Source organism: Topomyia yanbarensis, chromosome 2 (genome assembly GCF_030247195.1).
Source record: "Topomyia yanbarensis strain Yona2022 chromosome 2, ASM3024719v1, whole genome shotgun sequence".
Lineage (NCBI taxonomy): Eukaryota > Metazoa > Arthropoda > Insecta > Diptera > Culicidae > Topomyia > Topomyia yanbarensis.
In genome coordinates this window covers 57,839,277-57,856,964 of record NC_080671.1, presented here as the reverse complement: position 1 = coordinate 57,856,964, position 17,688 = coordinate 57,839,277, and positions in this window count along the sequence as shown.

Sequence of the window (17,688 nt, the reverse complement as noted above, 5' to 3'; positions counted from 1 at the left end):
AATCAGGATACAGAGTACAGTAATGTTTCGATTATATCACGGTCGGTCTGTATTTTAGCGTGATATATTTGAAGCGTGATATATTCAAAACAAAACATAAAATTACATTCAAGCACTAACCCAAGTATTTCTTTAAACAAAAAGTAATAAAAAGGTCAGGTTAGTCAAAAGCAGTGTTACGAAATTTCAAAATCAGTTACCTAATTCTGCTTGCATTTACCGAAACCGACATTCAGATTCAACGCCTCCCTCATTCATTCACTTTCCAACTGACTGAAATTTCATGCAGAATCGAATGCTTGAGTGCAGAGGAAATATAAATTCATTCACCAACCAAAGCATTCATTTGTTATTATGTCGATAGTTTGAAGGCAGAAGCTAGCATCTTTTACATTTTCGAGCATAAGTGAACTGCGTAATCTATATTTGGTGCACTTTTGATCAATTATCCCTTTCAGAGCTAGCATAGAAATATAATTCACTTTGCTTCTGAAACCGAACATGTCCGTACCTGAAAGCGCTGCGTCGGGAGAACGAATGACGATGGAAACGAACCAAAAATTTCATTCATCTCTGCGGGCATGAATTGAATTTTGTTTTCTTTCAAGTTCATGCAGCGATGTCAATATTTTTTAAGCTCTGGTCAAAAGAATAAATCATAGTAGGGTAATGAGCCTATTTTTGCCATGCTTCTTCTAATCGCACTACCCATTTGAAATCGTTGGTTAGAGCAGCGTCTGCCATCTTTGGTCAACGCATTGGGTAAAACGGTATGGCATCGGTCCCCACACAGCTTTACGTAGCACATACCGTTTCTTCAAATACACTGGTGGAAATAAATATAACACCAGTATCATTTTTGAGACTACTATTTTCATGAGTGTAAGTGTCAATGTCATAGGTTTATTTTAAGAATCGCACTAGTATATATGAACAAATAAAGAGAACATATCGAGCTATACTTGTGTGTTGTGTGTTACATTCGGTTGGGTGCTCAATATGCTACAAAAAAGTGTCCAGGGCGTCCTTCGTCCTTGACAGAGACAAACGGCATATTAAGCATCTCGCTGTTGAATCGAAGCTTTCGTCTGCAAAAATTAAAGCAGAGATGAACATTCCGGTTACTAGTCGGCGTATCCGGAAGGTTCTGAGTTCGGACGCGAACCTTTCATATAGGAAAACCGTTCCTGTACCTCGACTACTTCTACGGCATAAGAAAGCCCGGTTGAATTTCGCCTAGAAGTATAAATTCTGGGATGAAGAGTCGTCTAGAGTTGTTTTCAGTGATGAAAAAAAATTTAATTTGGACGGACCAGATGGATCCGGCGATTGTTGACAAGATAAGCGCAAAAAAGCCTACAAGAGAATCTCGTAACTTCAGAGGAGGGACTGTAATGGTTTGGGCAGGCATTAGTGATGCAGGCAAAACCCCAATATGCTTCATATCGACACGAATGAACTCCGAGAAGTACTGCGAATTGTTGGAAGAGGTTCTAATTCCTTTCACAGAAGACGTGATGGGTGATAATGTTGTTTTTCAGCAAGATAATGCTTCATGTCATGCAGCCAATAACACCAAGAACTTTCTGATGGCCCATAACATTCCTGTTATGGACTGGCCAGCATGTAGTCCAGACTTGAATCCCATCGAAAATGCTTGGGGAATTCTGTCGACGAATATGTTTGCTCAGGGTAGAACATTTGGCACCGCTAAGCAGCTTATAAAAGCTATCATCGATGAGTGGGCTAAAATTAATCCGAACACGATAAAATCTCTCATTCAGTCTATGCCAAGACGACTGCAAGAAGTCATTCTGAAGAAAGGTGAAGCTACACACTACTAGTAATATTTGCTACTGCATTTTTTCGAAAATAAAGTTGATTGTTTATTTTTTTTTCAAAGTGGCGTTTTACGTACTAAGATTCCAAAAAAATAGTCTCAAAATATTTTTGTTTAATAACATTGCCAAAATCAACTATAACGGTGCTGGCGTTATATATATATTTCCACCAGTAGTTGAACCACCCAAAACTAAACTTGAAGGAATCTGCCACATTAAGGTTTTGGAAAAATATCTTGACTATTAAAATCAGTGTATTTGAAGAGACTTTCAGTTCTCGTTGTTTCAACATCCATAGAAATAGTCCCATCTCCAATTGTTGATGTTGTCCTTTCAAAAGAAAAGTATTCACATCGATTCAAAAGAAAATGTCTCGCATACCTACCATACCTTGCGAATTTTGTTTTTCTCATCATTTTGTTAGATTTTCCTACGGATAACTAACAATTTAAAAAGAAGTCGATTTGTTTACCTACTACACCAGACAGTCCCTTAAGGACACGGCAAATAAGTTACGAAGAATTTAAAACTAAAATTGAAATCGGCCGAAAAATATTTCGGCAATCCTAGTAATTGTAACAACGTCTTGGTAAAACATGATTTCGAAATTATTCACGTTTAAAGTTTCGCGCCACGCCCTCCCTTCACTTAAAGAAATAATATGAACAGCACTATTACTTTGCTTCTACTACTTAGACCTCCATAAAAAATTTAGATTTTTTTCTTAAGAATCTATACTTTAAGATAAAAGAATAAAAAAGTTCAACTTTTTGACCGACCATATCATATATAAACCCTTAACCCTTAGTTCGAAATAATAGGATCATTCCCCCTTCATGTAAATATGCAAATCGATTGCAAAAAATGTCCTGAAAGTGCCAGGACACAACATGTGGTTTATGTAATCGAGGGTGATATAAACGAGTATTGATATAAACGCATAGTGATACAATCGAAACATTACTGTAGGGGAGACTGAGGAGACTTGATCCCCTTTTTTATTTTTCAGTCCAACTCCGTGGAATGATAAAAAAACTATGTATTTTTCGTAGTTTTATATTGTTTCTAGGGATGACTAATAATCATAAAAAAAATTACATGGAAATATTATACTGGACATGAGCTATGAGCATTTCTGGCAAACAACAAAAAAATTGAAAATTCTTAGATTAGTGGAGACTCGATCCCTAATTTGAGGACACTTCGTTCCTTTTTGAAAACGTGTTTAAAAGAGCATGCAGGGTAAAAAGCCTGTTTTTGCCCTGTTTCTATTATCACCCTACCCATCTGAAGCCTTTGGTTAGAGCAGCATCTGCCATCTTTGCTCAAAGCATTGACTCAAATGGTATTGCGATAATTGGGGTACTCGATTAGAGATTTTGCTGCGCTCAAACAGAAAATTTCCACCATTCTCAAGGCAATTTTGTTATTATATTGGCTCTTAATTAGAGGCGAATGACCTTCAGGTTAAAACCTCTATAATCGAAAACAATATTGAACCTTTATAACAAATCAAAGAAGCTGAGTTAATGAAATTATTAATGAAATAATGTGGTATCCTTCCTAATAGGGCAAAAATGGCTACCTTACCCCATTCAATTTTATAAATGGATTGTAGTAGGTATTGAAAAAAATTGTTATGATTAGATATTGTTATTTTTGTTACTACATATTACGCATCTCTCACCTGAATTCCCCAAAATCTCCGTGCAATTATTTGAAGACTGTTTTTATTATGGTTGAGGGACGTCAAATGTTGGATGAATGGTTGCTACGTATACTGTAGTAAACAATTACAGTTATGGTTCTTTACGAAGAAGCGTTCATTTTTGACGTTTTTTGTTTTTTTTTTTTTCCAATTCGTTTATTTGATAAGGCAGGTTTGCGTTAGCTTAAAGGTGCCAATTTTGTTTTGTTTTACATTTTAAATTACTTAAAACTAGGGGATTACATATTGATTAGCTATACATATACAAGGGGGTAATATAATTTTCGTAAGATTAGGGGGTCATTTAGTTTTTATGGCAATATGGTTTGACATTTTTAGCAATGAGATTATTGGAGCAAATAATGTTTAACTAAGGGGGAAAATTTATACGGCTATCTTAAAAGTAGAAATAATTAGAGGGCGTGATTAAATTTTGTAAAGATTCGGAGACATTAATTAGAGTTATTTTATGTGGTAGTAGAGTTGGGCATTTTCAACGAGATCATATAATATAATAGTTAAAACTAGAAAAGGCAAGAAGAGCTAAATGCTTCATGAAGATATTTGAGGGGGGGGGGGGGGGGAAGGGGTGTTACTTCTGTGTATAAGAGTCAGGGGAAGTAGGGTGGACAAACATGGCAGGGGGAGAACATTATTTCAGTTTCAGACTTCGGGAGATCAACGGATGGATTACAGAATCAGGGTGGCCTTCATCAGGAAGAATCATGTACTGGGACGCCTGGTGGTCGTTCTTAAGATGGCAGGGGTTTCTCCAGACGATTTCGTAGTGCGGCTCAGATGTTGATCGGCTACATTTCGAGTTGTGCGTGTGATGTTCGTGCTTTAGGTCCCGTGTTTGTTGGCTCATTTGACAGGGATGTTTTGTGTCGCCTTGGAGTCGCATCAAACCATCGTGGGTGTATGGTACAGGTGGAAGAGAGCGTTTCTGAGAATGATAAGGAAAAAGGGACAGTTAAAGTTGGATATTGATGGTTTTTATGAAGGTGTATATTAGGGACATATAGAGGACATCGCGGCTTGCCAACACATCTCGAACCGGGACGTTGGGTGGTCTTCCTCGGGCCCGGAGGGTGTCCATAAGCCGAGACCTGGCGGAACTGTACTCGGTGCACGCCCAGACTATGTGCTCTATATCGTGATAACCGTCGCCACAAGCGCAGATACCACTCTCCACGAGCCCAATACGTCGGAGATGTGCATCCAGCGTGTAATGGTTCGCCATGAGTCGGGACATCACACGAATGAAGTCACGACCCACATCCATCCCCTTGAACCAAGGTTTCGTCGATACCTTAGGGACTATCGAATGTAGCCACCTTCCTAGCTCCCCATTGCTCCACGAGGTTTGCCAACTTTCGAGGGTTCTCTGATGAGTAATACTGAAAAATTCGTGGAAGCAAATTGGTCTTTCAAAAACGTCACCTTCAATGGCACCCACCTTAGCTAAGGAGTCCGCCTTCTCATTGCCCGGAATGGAGCAATGAGAAGGGACCCACACCAAGGTAATCTGGAAAGATTTGTCAGATAAAGCACTCAGTAGCTCCCGTATTTTCCCCAAAAAATACGAGGAATGCTTTCCATGTTTCATCGAGCGAATAGCGTCAATAGAACTCAGACTATCCGAGACGATGAAGTAATGGTCTGCGGGTAATGTGTCAATGACTCCAAGGGTATACTGAATAGCAGCTAGTTCTGCGGCGTAAACTGAAGCAGGGTCACTGAGTTTGTAGGAGGCGGTGAACTTTTGATTGAAAATACCGAAGCCAGTGGACCCTTCGAGGTTTGATCCGTCAGTATAAAACATCTTAGAACAGTCGACTTCTCGGAATTTATTATAAAAAATATTTGGAACCACTTGTGGGCGTATGTGGTCCGGAATTCCACTAATCTCATCTTTCATGGATGTGTCGAAGAAAACAGTAGATTCAGAAGTATTTATGAAATGCACACGGTTGGGATTGTAAGAAGAAGGATTAATATTTTGCGCCATGTAGTCAAAGTACAGGGACATAAAACGGGTCTGAGAATTGAGCTCAACAAGCCTTTCGAAATTTTCAATCACCAACGGGTTCAAGATATCGCATCGAATGAGCAATCGATATGAGAGTTCCCAAAATCGATTTTTCAGCGGGAGAACGCCCGACAGGACTTCGAGACTCATCGTATGGGTCGACTGCATGCACCCTAAGGCGATACGCAAACAACGATACTGAATTCTTTCGAGTTTGATGAAATGTATGTTCGCGGCGGATCGAAAGCAGAAGCATCCGTATTCCAGTACCGACAGTATCGTTGTTTGATACAACCTAATTAGGTCTCCTGGGTGGGCACCCCACCACGTTCCGGTTATTGTACGAAGAAAGTTGATCCTTTGTTGGCATTTCTGTTTCAGATACCGAATATGGCATCCCCAAGTACCTTTCGAGTCGAACCAGACCCCTAGATATTTTACTGTGAAGACCTGAGCTATAGTTTGACCCATTAATAAAAGCTGTAGTTGTGCTGGTTCACGCTTCCTAGAAAATACAACTAGCTCAGTTTTCTCCGTGGAGAATTCGATACCCAGCTTAATAGCCCATGCAGACAAATTGTCCAAGGTATTCTGTAATGGTCCTTGTAGATCGACAGCTTTGGGTCCCGTAACAGACACCACGCCATCGTCTGCAAGTTGTCTTAACGTGCAGGAATTGTCAAGACATTCATCAATGTCGTTGACGTAGAAATTGTATAACAGGGGGCTTAGACATGAGCCCTGGGGAAGGCCCATGTAGCTAAATCGTGATGTCGATAAGTCACCATGCGAAAAATGCATGTGCTTTTCCCACAACAAGTTTAGTAAAAAGTTGTTTAAAGTCGCTGAAAGACCATGCTGGTGCATCTTCTCTGTAAGAATGTTGATAGAAACTGAATCAAAAGTCCCCTTTATATCTAGGAACACTGATGCCATCTGCTCTTTGCTAGCATAGGCCATTTGAATTTCAGTTGAGAGCAACGCAAGACAATCGTTCGTCCCTTTGCCTTTGCGAAAGCCAAATTGTGTATCTGACAGTAAGCCATTTGCTTCGACCCAATTGTCGAGGCGGAATAGGATCATTTTCTCGAACAACTTCCGGATACAGGACAGCATTGCGATCGGTCGATACGAATTGTGATCGGAGGCTGGTTTTCCTGGTTTTTGGATGGCGATGACCTTCACTTGCCTCCAATCGTGTGGGACAATGTTAGCCTCAAGAAACTTATTAAATAAGTTCAACAAGCGTCTCTTGGCAGAGTCTGGCAGATTCTTCAACAAGTTGAATTTGATTCTGTCTGGCCCTGGAGCTTTATTGTTACACGACAAGAGAGCAAGTGAGAACTCCACCATCGAAAAAGGTGTTTCGTTCGCGTTATCGTGACGGGACGCGACGCGGTAGATCTTCTGTGCCGGGGCGGAATCCGGACAAACCTTCTTGGCGAAATCGAATATCCAACGGTTTGAATATTCCACGCTCTCATTAGTACTGTTTCGATTTCGCATACGTCGGGCTGTTCCCCAAAGAGTGCTCATCGATGTTTCTCTCGTTAATCCGTCGACGAACCGGCGCCAATAACCGCGTTTTTTGGCTTTCATCAAACTCTTCATTCGCTTGTCTAACGTCGCGTACTGTCGAAAACTAGCGGGTAACCCGTCGTTCCGGAAGGTCTTAAACGCGGCGGCCTTCTCTGCGTACACGTCTGAGCACTCTTTGTCCCACCAGGGATTGGGAGAACGTTTTTGTATGTTCGCGCCGGGTACTGGCTTAGTCTGAGCTTGATTCGCGCTGTCGAGAATCAAGCCAGCCAAAAAGCTGTACTCTTCCTCCGGAGGAAGTTCTTGAGTAGATTCGATGTTGTCGGATATCGCGGCAGCATAGCTCTTCCAATCGATATTTCGTGTGAGGTCATACGAAACATTGATTGTTTCCAATGGCCTTGAGCCGTTATTGATTGAGACTACGATCGGCAGATGGTCGCTACCGTGGGGATCAGGGATTACCTTCCACGCGCATTCTAACTTTAGCGAGGTCGAGCAAAGGGATAAATCTAATGCGCTTGGGCGCGCAGGTGGGGGAGGAATCCGTGTCATTTCACCCGTGTTTAGAATTGTCATGTTGAAGTTGTCGCAAATATTGTGAATTAAAGAGGAACGGTTATCATCATAAAGGCAACCCCATTCCGCACCGTGAGAGTTAAAGTCGCCTAAAACTAGTCGCGGTGCAGGCAGGGATTCTATGATGTCATGTAGCCGGCGATGCCCAATCGCGGTGTTGGGGGGAATATATATGGAAGCTATGCAAAGATCTTTGCCTTTGGTTGTTACTTGACAAGCGACAACTTCAATACCTGTTATCGAGGGAAGGTTAATTCTGTAGAAGGAATAGCGCTTTTTGATCCCCAAAAGCACTCCTCCATAGGGGGTGTCTCGATCCAGGCGAATAATATTAAAGTCGTGGAAGTTGAGATCTATGTCGGAAGTTAACCAAGTTTCACATAATGCAAATGCATCGCAACTCAAATTATTTATTAAAATTTTGAAGGAATCGATTTTCGGGATGATACTTCTGCAATTCCACTGTAGAACAGTGATCAAATCCGTGACCTCGTTCGATGAGTTAGCCATCGAAGGATACAATCGCTGAAAGGAGGGGCCATTTAGCAGTCAACTGCTTCAAAAATGTTCTTACTGTAGGAAGAAAAGCTAACATAAGACTTTTAATTGGATGAGTTATATTGAAAGTTTTTATTATCCAGTCCACAATGTCCGAGAGTTTGATAATTCCAGTGCCGCGATTATTCTCGAACTGAAACAGAGGAACACTTGGGATTTTTGATGTTCCGGGAAGTGCTGGGAACTCCTTCTCTGAGTTTAATCCTCCGAGACCAGGAGCTAATTGCTTCGGTTTGGTTGCAACACTTCCAATAGATGTGACTTTCGGAGTCCCGTCAAGGGATACCTTCTGGCCTTTACAACGAACTTTAGGAGAGGAAATGTTCCTCCTCTTCCTATAACTTCTAGGCGCCCTAGTAGATGTTCCCTCTTGTGGGTCATCAGCCTCGCCCTCGTTAGGAGGCAAGTGAGCATAGATGTTTGTTGAGGTTGGTGGTGTAGCTTTCTTTAGCATTTCTGCGAAAGAACGTTCGGATCGTCCCGCAAGGGAACGTTTTAGTTTATCCCCGCGTAGTTTGTACGCGGGACATGCCGAGATATCATGCAGATTCTCTGCACAGTAAGGACACTTCTCAGCATTCTCACTGCACGAATCATCTAGATGATTCTCCCCGCATTTTCCACAGCGGGCCTTATTGCTACAATGGGTGGCTGTGTGACCCAATAGTTTACACTTTGTGCAATTCATGACCCGCGGCACAAACAAACGCACAGGCAGACGAACCTTGTGCAAGAGGACGTAATTTGGCAAAGCGGTACCAGCGAAGGTCAACCGATAAGAGTTTGATTGGGGGTACGTTTTTGAACCATCCCCCGCAACTACTACTGAGTGCAAACGCTTGCACTCGAGTATTTTCACTGGCTGAAGTATGCGGTCTCTAAAACGGCCAACCCCGTACTGCAGCAGATCCTCGCATGTCAAACTGTCATCGGTGACAACGCCTTCAGACTGTACTTTTACAGCTGGAATATACACGTGATAGTCCTTCGTAAAGTGCTCGCAGCAAGCAATAACGTTTGCCTGCTTTGAGTTAGTCAGCACGACCCTCAGCCTGTCTGAGCGGACCTTTTTTATTTCGGTCACAGCCGTGAACCGTTCCGTCAGGTCTTTTGAAATCTGTAATAGATTCAGCGATTTTGTTTTGGGCCGAAAGAAGACCACAAAGGGACCGGTCGAGAGCTCTGGATATTGTTTGGGTCGGGGGAGAGCCTTAGGAGTCGACTCGATCTCCATTTGGCCATCCGGGGAGGAAGCCATCGACACCGTCAATGCACGGGGTCAGCACCCGCGCAGACGGGAAAAAACCGTAAATGTATCAAAAAGGTAGATTTCACTTATCTGTATACTCGTTTCCCACGACGCACCAGTCCAGCTTAAATAGCTGGTTATTGTTCAATCCTCGCTTTACGAACAAAAGGTTGAGGAATGTGGCCTAACGGTTAACACACGCACAAAAGAATAAAAGTCCAAACCTCGAAGAGGCAGAGAATGGCAAAATAACCTTGAACGCGGATTACTGCACTGTTCTTTTTCCAACAGACCGAAAACAAAACACTTCTATCTCGATCGAGCGATGCGTAGAGACTGACGTTTTTTGTTGTTATTTTATGGCAACAATAACTTCAATTGTTCTGGTGTGAATTTGATTATTTTCATTGCTGTGTATGAAGTATGGCGAAAGGGATCAAATCTCCACGAATTTCAAGGGATCAAGTGAACCCATAGCATCTATTTCAGCAAACTTTAGTAAAAATATAGTTGAGTAAAAAAATCAGCTCAATTATGACGTATTCTTATAATTGACATTCTCCTGTAATTCTGTATGCAAAAGTAGAGTATGTAGTGGGTGATTTCATCAATTTTATAAAAGTTTGAAAATTTAGAAAATAAATCTTCTTCAGTTCTTCTGAGATTTTTTTTTAAATCGGTAAAAATTCGGTTACACAAGTCAAATTTATTTTTTTCTGTGTTAGTGAAATTTATGATTAGATAAAACTACGCAACTTTCTAGTATATTCGATTAATGTATTCTGATCCGCCTTTGAGTTACAATGATGGAATCAAGTCTCCCCGGGGATCAAGTCTCCTCAGTATCCCCTATTCCCTTAAACGTCTTTTGAAAAATACGTTGTGCGGAGAGCGAGCATAACGTAGTTGGTAAATCGATTGCATTATACGCAATTCATCTGGGCTCGATTCCCAACCCCGCACATAAGATTAGAAAGTTTTCTATCCCAGAAAGCGGCAAATGACCTTAAGGTTAAAGCTTTTATAATCAAAAAATAAAAAAATACGTTCTACGGTGTCCACGTTAACTCGACGATAACTGAAATGAAAAAAAACGTCTTCCAACAGTTCGTGGACTATTTAAGCAAAAAATGCTCCAAGCTACCTTAATATGAAAATGGAGAAATGTAGAAAACATAGGGGGAGGCATTTTATACTAAGAAAGTATGTTCCAAGTTCGAGAAGAATCAATCGAGTATGTTCCAAGTTCGAGAAGAATCAACTACGCAACTTTCTAGTATATTCGATTAATGTATTCTGATCCGCCTTTGAGTTACAATGATGGAATCAAGTCTCCCCGGGGATCAAGTCTCCTCAGTATCCCCTATTCCCTTAAACGTCTTTTGAAAAATACGTTGTGCGGAGAGCGAGCATAACGTAGTTGGTAAATCGATTGCATTATACGCAATTCATCTGGGCTCGATTCCCAACCCCGCACATAAGATTAGAAAGTTTTCTATCCCAGAAAGCGGCAAATGACCTTAAGGTTAAAGCTTTTATAATCAAAAAATAAAAAAATACGTTCTACGGTGTCCACGTTAACTCGACGATAACTGAAATGAAAAAAAACGTCTTCCAACAGTTCGTGGACTATTTAAGCAAAAAATGCTCCAAGCTACCTTAATATGAAAATGGAGAAATGTAGAAAACATAGGGGGAGGCATTTTATACTAAGAAAGTATGTTCCAAGTTCGAGAAGAATCAATCGAGTAGATCTTGCAGGATCGTGTTCACGGACTTCGAAAAATTGGTTTTCAGAAAAATACGTTCGAATTTTTTTCTCAAAAAGTGAGGAAAAAATGGTTTTTGTTAATAACACTGAGTTATCAATCCCTGGTTCATAAAGTACGTTCCCGGCAGTAATATCGTTGTCTTGGAAAAATATTCTAGAAAAATTAAATTTTCCGAATCTGCTTATCCAGCACACAGGAAAGAATCAACAGTGCGGCCAAAATAAAATATATACAACAACTGTTCGGTAACCGGGCTAAGGCTGCAGTCCAGTTAGCCAATGCCACTCGTTAACTGGCCTGACCCGTCAAAGGCCAAACATCACCGGGGGTGACTTCAGTGTCAAAGACTCTTTGACAATAAAGAGTGATCAGATGTTTATGTTATGATTCCCAAATCGATTAATTAACAGATAACCGAATAAAAGCGACAGATACTTTTCAATGTTTGCTCAACGAATAATGAATAAATCGACGAATCGCTAATTTACGACCGCTTGATTCCAAACATGCAAGGGCTAATATTTTACTTGATTAGGTTTCAAGTTTTCAAGAATAAAACAGGGTGTATTTTTGTGCAATCCCCCTCCAATGTATTTTAGCCGCTGGTTTAATGTTTCTTTTCGAAATCCATAATTATTTCACATTTTTTCTATTTATAACTCAAATATTGGAAAATTGAAGAATAAGTGTATGAACGGGGAAATCTTTACTGTTATCTAAACCTATGTTCAAATACATTCAACCATTCGACTCCATTACTAACAATTAGTATTAATGTTATTCGTTTGTCAACATTGTTTTTCATTCGTTTGTCCCTAACTTTGATTAACTTTGAAGGTCAATAGAATTTTTGAACATATCCTATTCTCAACTTGCGCGAGAATGACAGGAAACACATAGATTAGAATATATTTTTACAACAAAATCGGATCAATTGGCAGTCTCCAACAATGCTGATCCTCAAACTTTAAGCTATATAATATCTGAAGATTTTGGGATGCACAAGATGACTCTAGCATTTTTATTGACTTTATTGTTTCCATTTTTCATATATTTTCCCATGAAAACTTTAAAATTCTTGTAAATAAACCAGCAGCAATCGAACAAGTTCATATTTGGCATATCTTAGTGCCAGTCTAATGCGTAACTTACGTTTTAATAACACTCCGTGTCATAACACTAAGAATACCACCACTAACACATCACAATCAATGAAAGACTGTTTTGCTAACTTCTTTAAATTGTCATTTTATTTTTATTTGTTAGTTTTATATATAAATACAGCTTTTACATTATAATAGACTAACCCTTTTCGATTTGCTTAGTTCCGTTAAATATGATTCACGTTATGTCTTCATCTCATGGTCTCTTCTATTTTATTCAAACCAATATTTATTTACTTCTAGTGAATTACAAATCGTTGAAAGGAATGATTGAAGACAATAACAACTTGACAAGGATGGACTAAATACTGCCGACAGTTTCTGATCACCGGGATGTTATTATTCAATTATTTTATTCCCATTCATTGCTGCCGTTGTCGCACTTTTTGGCGAATAACCAACGTGCATTAAACAATTTTATCGTATCCATCTTTTTGCGCGCCGTAATGGCGGCCAACACTCGTAATATGATAGCCATTTTTTGTCGATTTTGCAACAATATTTGCTTTCAACTATCAACGTAGGAGAGATTAATATTTACCTTTAAAATGTTAGCGTGTTCTCACGTGTGTACAGTGGCTCAAAACAGCGTTTTGAGGTACTTAATTCATTAGAGTCAAAACTGTCCATATTAGCGATTTCACATATTCTACATTGTTTGTGTATGTAAAAAGCGGTAATATTATTTTTTAAAAAATTGATCATAGTAGGCTACAGAAAATTTAACTTTTGAACCGAAAGAGATAGCGCTTGGCTGAAAAAGTTGTAGAGGAGAGTATTTTTATAAATTTTGCTGAAGACATGTTGTCTCTGTCACTCATAGTAATCGAGTTATGAGAAGTTCTCTATGGTGAACTCCTTCATTTCCTATTTTTACTTATAACTTTTTTATTTCTAATTTTTACATTAACAATGTTCTAAGGTATTTTTTATCATCATAAAACACATAACTTTTCCGAAGAGCCTAGATAGCTGCGAATGCTGTGTAAAGACTTATAGCTGATTTTGATTTAATTTTGGCCTATTTTTGTACCCGTGTAGCTTCACTATCGGCAAAAATAGTAATTATATTATCAATTATTCTAATAGGAATAGGTTTCACCTACAAAACGAAGGTAAAATTGTTAGTCCATAAGCACCCGTTCAAAAGTTATACACTTTTGAAAACTTTATGTCTGGCCCTCCTGAAGTCGCGTGTATGGCTCACTGAACGAGTAGGCGCTGGTGTTCAAAGACGCTTTCGCTTGATTTCCTGAGTGACGCGCACTCTGTGTACTAGTGCGTCTGCCGGAAGGTTAACACTGATATTGAATGATTTTCCAATGGGTGATATACAATTTCATCTCGGTCCGGTTTATACCGTATGAATTTTAGTTTCAGGATATGGATAAAGAAGTAAAAGATACACATTTTCCATATAATTGCTACATTAACCGGTTGGATATTTTCAAATCTTTCAGACTGTGGTGAAGGCAGCAATTTTACGCATCATCTTTTTAACCCTGAAGCTAACATTCATTCGATAATCTGCACCGAGATGAGATTGTATGTCACCCGTTGGATAATCATTCAATATCAGTGTTAACCTTCCCGCAGACGCACTAGTACACAGATTGCGCGTCACTCAGGAAATCAAGCGAAAGCGTCTTTGAACACCAGCACCTACTCGTTCAGTGAGCCATACACGCGACTTCAGGAGGGCCAGACATAAAGTTTTCAAAAGTGTATAACTTTTGAACGGGTGCTTATGGACTAACAATTTTACCTTCGTTTTGTAGGTGAAACCTATTCCTATTAGAACAATTGATAATATAATTACAAGTTTTGCCAATAGTGAAGTTACACGGGTTCAAAAACAGGCCAAAATTAAATCAAAACCAGCTATAAGTCTTTATACAGCATTCACAGCTATCTGGTCTCTTCGGAAAAGTTGTGTGTTTTATGATGATAAAAAATACCTTAGAACATTGTTAATGCGAAAAATCGGAAATAAAAAAGTTATAAGTAAAAATAGGAAATGAAGGAGTTCACCATAAAGAACTTCTCATAACTCGATTACTATAAGTGACAGAGACAACATGTCTTCAGCAAAATTTATAAAAATACTCTTTTCTATAACTTTGTCGAAGACAGCCAAGCGCTATCTCTTACGGTTCAAAAGTTAAATTTTCTGTAGCCTACCATGATCATTTTTTTAAAAAAATAATATTACCAAAAGATGGCGCTTTTCATTCATTACAGAATATATAAAATCGCTAATATGGACAGTTTTGACTCCAATAAATTAAGTACCACAAAACGCTGTTTTGAGCCACTGTGGTGTGATGATGTGCATGTAGTGTTTTGACGTCAGCTAAATAGGGTAGATGTACTATAGTTGGGCCCCTAAAACCCAATTTCAACGAGAAGGCAAGAATGATACTTCTACCCTACAGTATCGTGCGATCAAACAATGATACAGTAGCATGCAATTAACCCGATCTGCATGAAGAAAGTGTTTGTTGTATCTCAAGGTCAATTAGAAGTATTTTTTTGAATTTGCATCGGGTACAAATTTCTCCTCTTATACATATTCTTGGAGTGGATAGGACTGCAATCTTGAAGAAACTTAGTGCATGATACTAGCAGAAGCATTTTGTAAATAAACTCAATTTTTCTTCCATCAGTTCGATTCCCACGATTTTTACGTTTATTTCCATCGTCGTACAATCATTTAGCAAGTGGTATGATATACTTGAAATTTGGCAACCACTGTCGGACGCAAATTTTATTTCTGGAGTTTTACGTCCTTCCCGAGACACTTTCGATGAAACCGATTGAAAGTATTCAGTCCACCCTTACAACCTGGCATGTTTTATCAAATGTCAGCTCTTTGGCTTACATATACAATTTTCCACCTTATTTACACATGCAATAATGGAACTTAGCTGTTTCCTATTCACCAAACTAGTCTCCTTCAACATTGTCCGTACTTTACAAACCTTCTCTTTTTGAAAGTTCCAGTTTGCCACTTGTTGTTGTGGAGTAAAGTCCACAATGTGTGGGGGCCGTTACACGTCAGATTTACAATCAAAATTTTAATTCCTGCCAAAACGTTTACATGCGTTCTTCGGCGAAAAGCACATGACACGCATTTTTTGTTTTGGCTGAACATGATTTTTGTTCCAAGTTATAAGAACTTTTGAATTTTATAAACAATAAACATCTTTTAATCACTGATAACTCGGAAACTATTCAATGTTTAGAAAAAATTAAATAATAAAAGTTGCGTTTTCGTATAAGCTCTCCGGGGAAAAAATAAATATGTTTTTATTGTTTTGTAATTAACCTTATGTATAACGCAATTATTATAAACAAATTGAATTTTGTTGAAATTGTTTGTTTTGTTTTACTTTTTGGAATATTAGGAATTGTATTGAAAAGATTGTGTAAAAACTTTAGAGTGGTTTTCAGCATATTGTGAGAGATATTACAATTATAACAATAAAACAAGGCAACTTTACACTGAACGCAATTTGATAGACCTGTTCAGGCCCTACTTAAGAAAATACTGAAGGGAGGGGTTTGTCTTGTTTCGTTTCGTTTATTAGGAAGGTGTAGGAGTTCTATGCAGATTATTTCACACACACACTAATTTTTCCTCCAGCTGTCATATACAAAACTGTCAACCAATTTAAACATTTGAAATAGCTCGCCTAAAGTATTTATATTGCTTTTGAAATGCTCTATGTCGCTGTAACACTTATTCCGGATACGTACAATACCGGTTGGTCAGGTCCATCATGAAAATAAACAGACCGAAAAGCTATTTTCGATTTACTTTCCTCCACCTATGACAGATGGCGAAAACAAATCGTTGAACACACTAATGCAATTACAGATTGTCAAGTACACTACAGAAATCCTCAAACGTAAAATACTACTGAGTTTCGTGTCGATTTGACTCAACAAATTGGTACAATGTGTGCTATCGAGAAGAATTTTTGATCAGACACCACCGCCTGCTGGCTCATAGTAGTGTCGGATTCTTCCTGTAGTCACAGAGAACTGACGTCCATCTTCAGCATTCAACTTGTGTAAAATCTCTAACGGTTTCGAAGGTAGTTGGGATGTCCAAACCAGGTGCGCTACTGTCGTCATGTTTTTCTGTGGCTGAGTTCGACAGAATTGACAGCGGTTATTCCTCTACACAGTCAAACTGGTCCGGAACCGGTTCGGACTTCCAGCATGAAATCCAGCTCAAATGCATCAACCGATAGAGTTGGAATCGGTTGTTTTCTTTGAGCGAGATTCCATACCGAATCCATTCAGGATTTCGAACCGGTTCCGGAATGGATTTGACGGATAGTTGGAATAGGTTGTTGTGGCGGCGCTAGTGTTTATCGTATATTAATTCAAATGTTTACACACGTTTTGCCTTTCTCATATAAAGAAAGGCTATGCAATCACTGTAAAAATCAACTTTTTAACCGAGGCCCGGAGGGCCGAGTGTCATACACCATTCGAAACAGTTCGTCGAGATCGGCAAATGTCTGTGTGTGTATGTGTGTGTATGTGTGTGTCATTTAAACTCACCCAATTTTCTTAGAGATGGCTGATCCGATTTTCGCAAACATGGTTTCATCTGAAAGGTATAACGCTCCCATAAGCTGCTATTAAATTTTTAGTTGATCCGACTTCCGGTTCCGGAGTTACGGGTTGAAGAGTGCGGTCACACAGCAAATTCCCATATAAACTGGTACCACCATGATGTTCTAATGATGTAAAACATAATAAAATAGATGTAACATTACTCTAGTTTGCGGGTCTGGATCACTAATGATCAATCAAAGCAGCTTTGACCACATTGGCCACCTATGACGGTTCATGACGCCCCCGGGGAACCCGCCAAGTCCTAAGCTAATATCACACGCATTCCCCAACGAATTCTCTACCGATTTTTACAAACTTGATTTCAAATGAAAGATACAGTAATACCATTGACTGCTGCTGAATTTCATTCGGTTCTGACTCTTGCTTCCGGAGTTACAGGGGTGTTAGTAAGGATGCACTGGAATTTCCCATATAAATCGGTACAATCGTAATACCTCAGAGGCTAAAAACTATTGAAATGGTCACCAAATTACTTCTAATCGCAGATCTTGATCACTGATTGGCAATCAAACATTCTTTGAATATATTGTCCACTATCGACGAATCAGGAAGTCCGGAATTCCGGGCATATTCCACAATTAAAGTCACATCGGT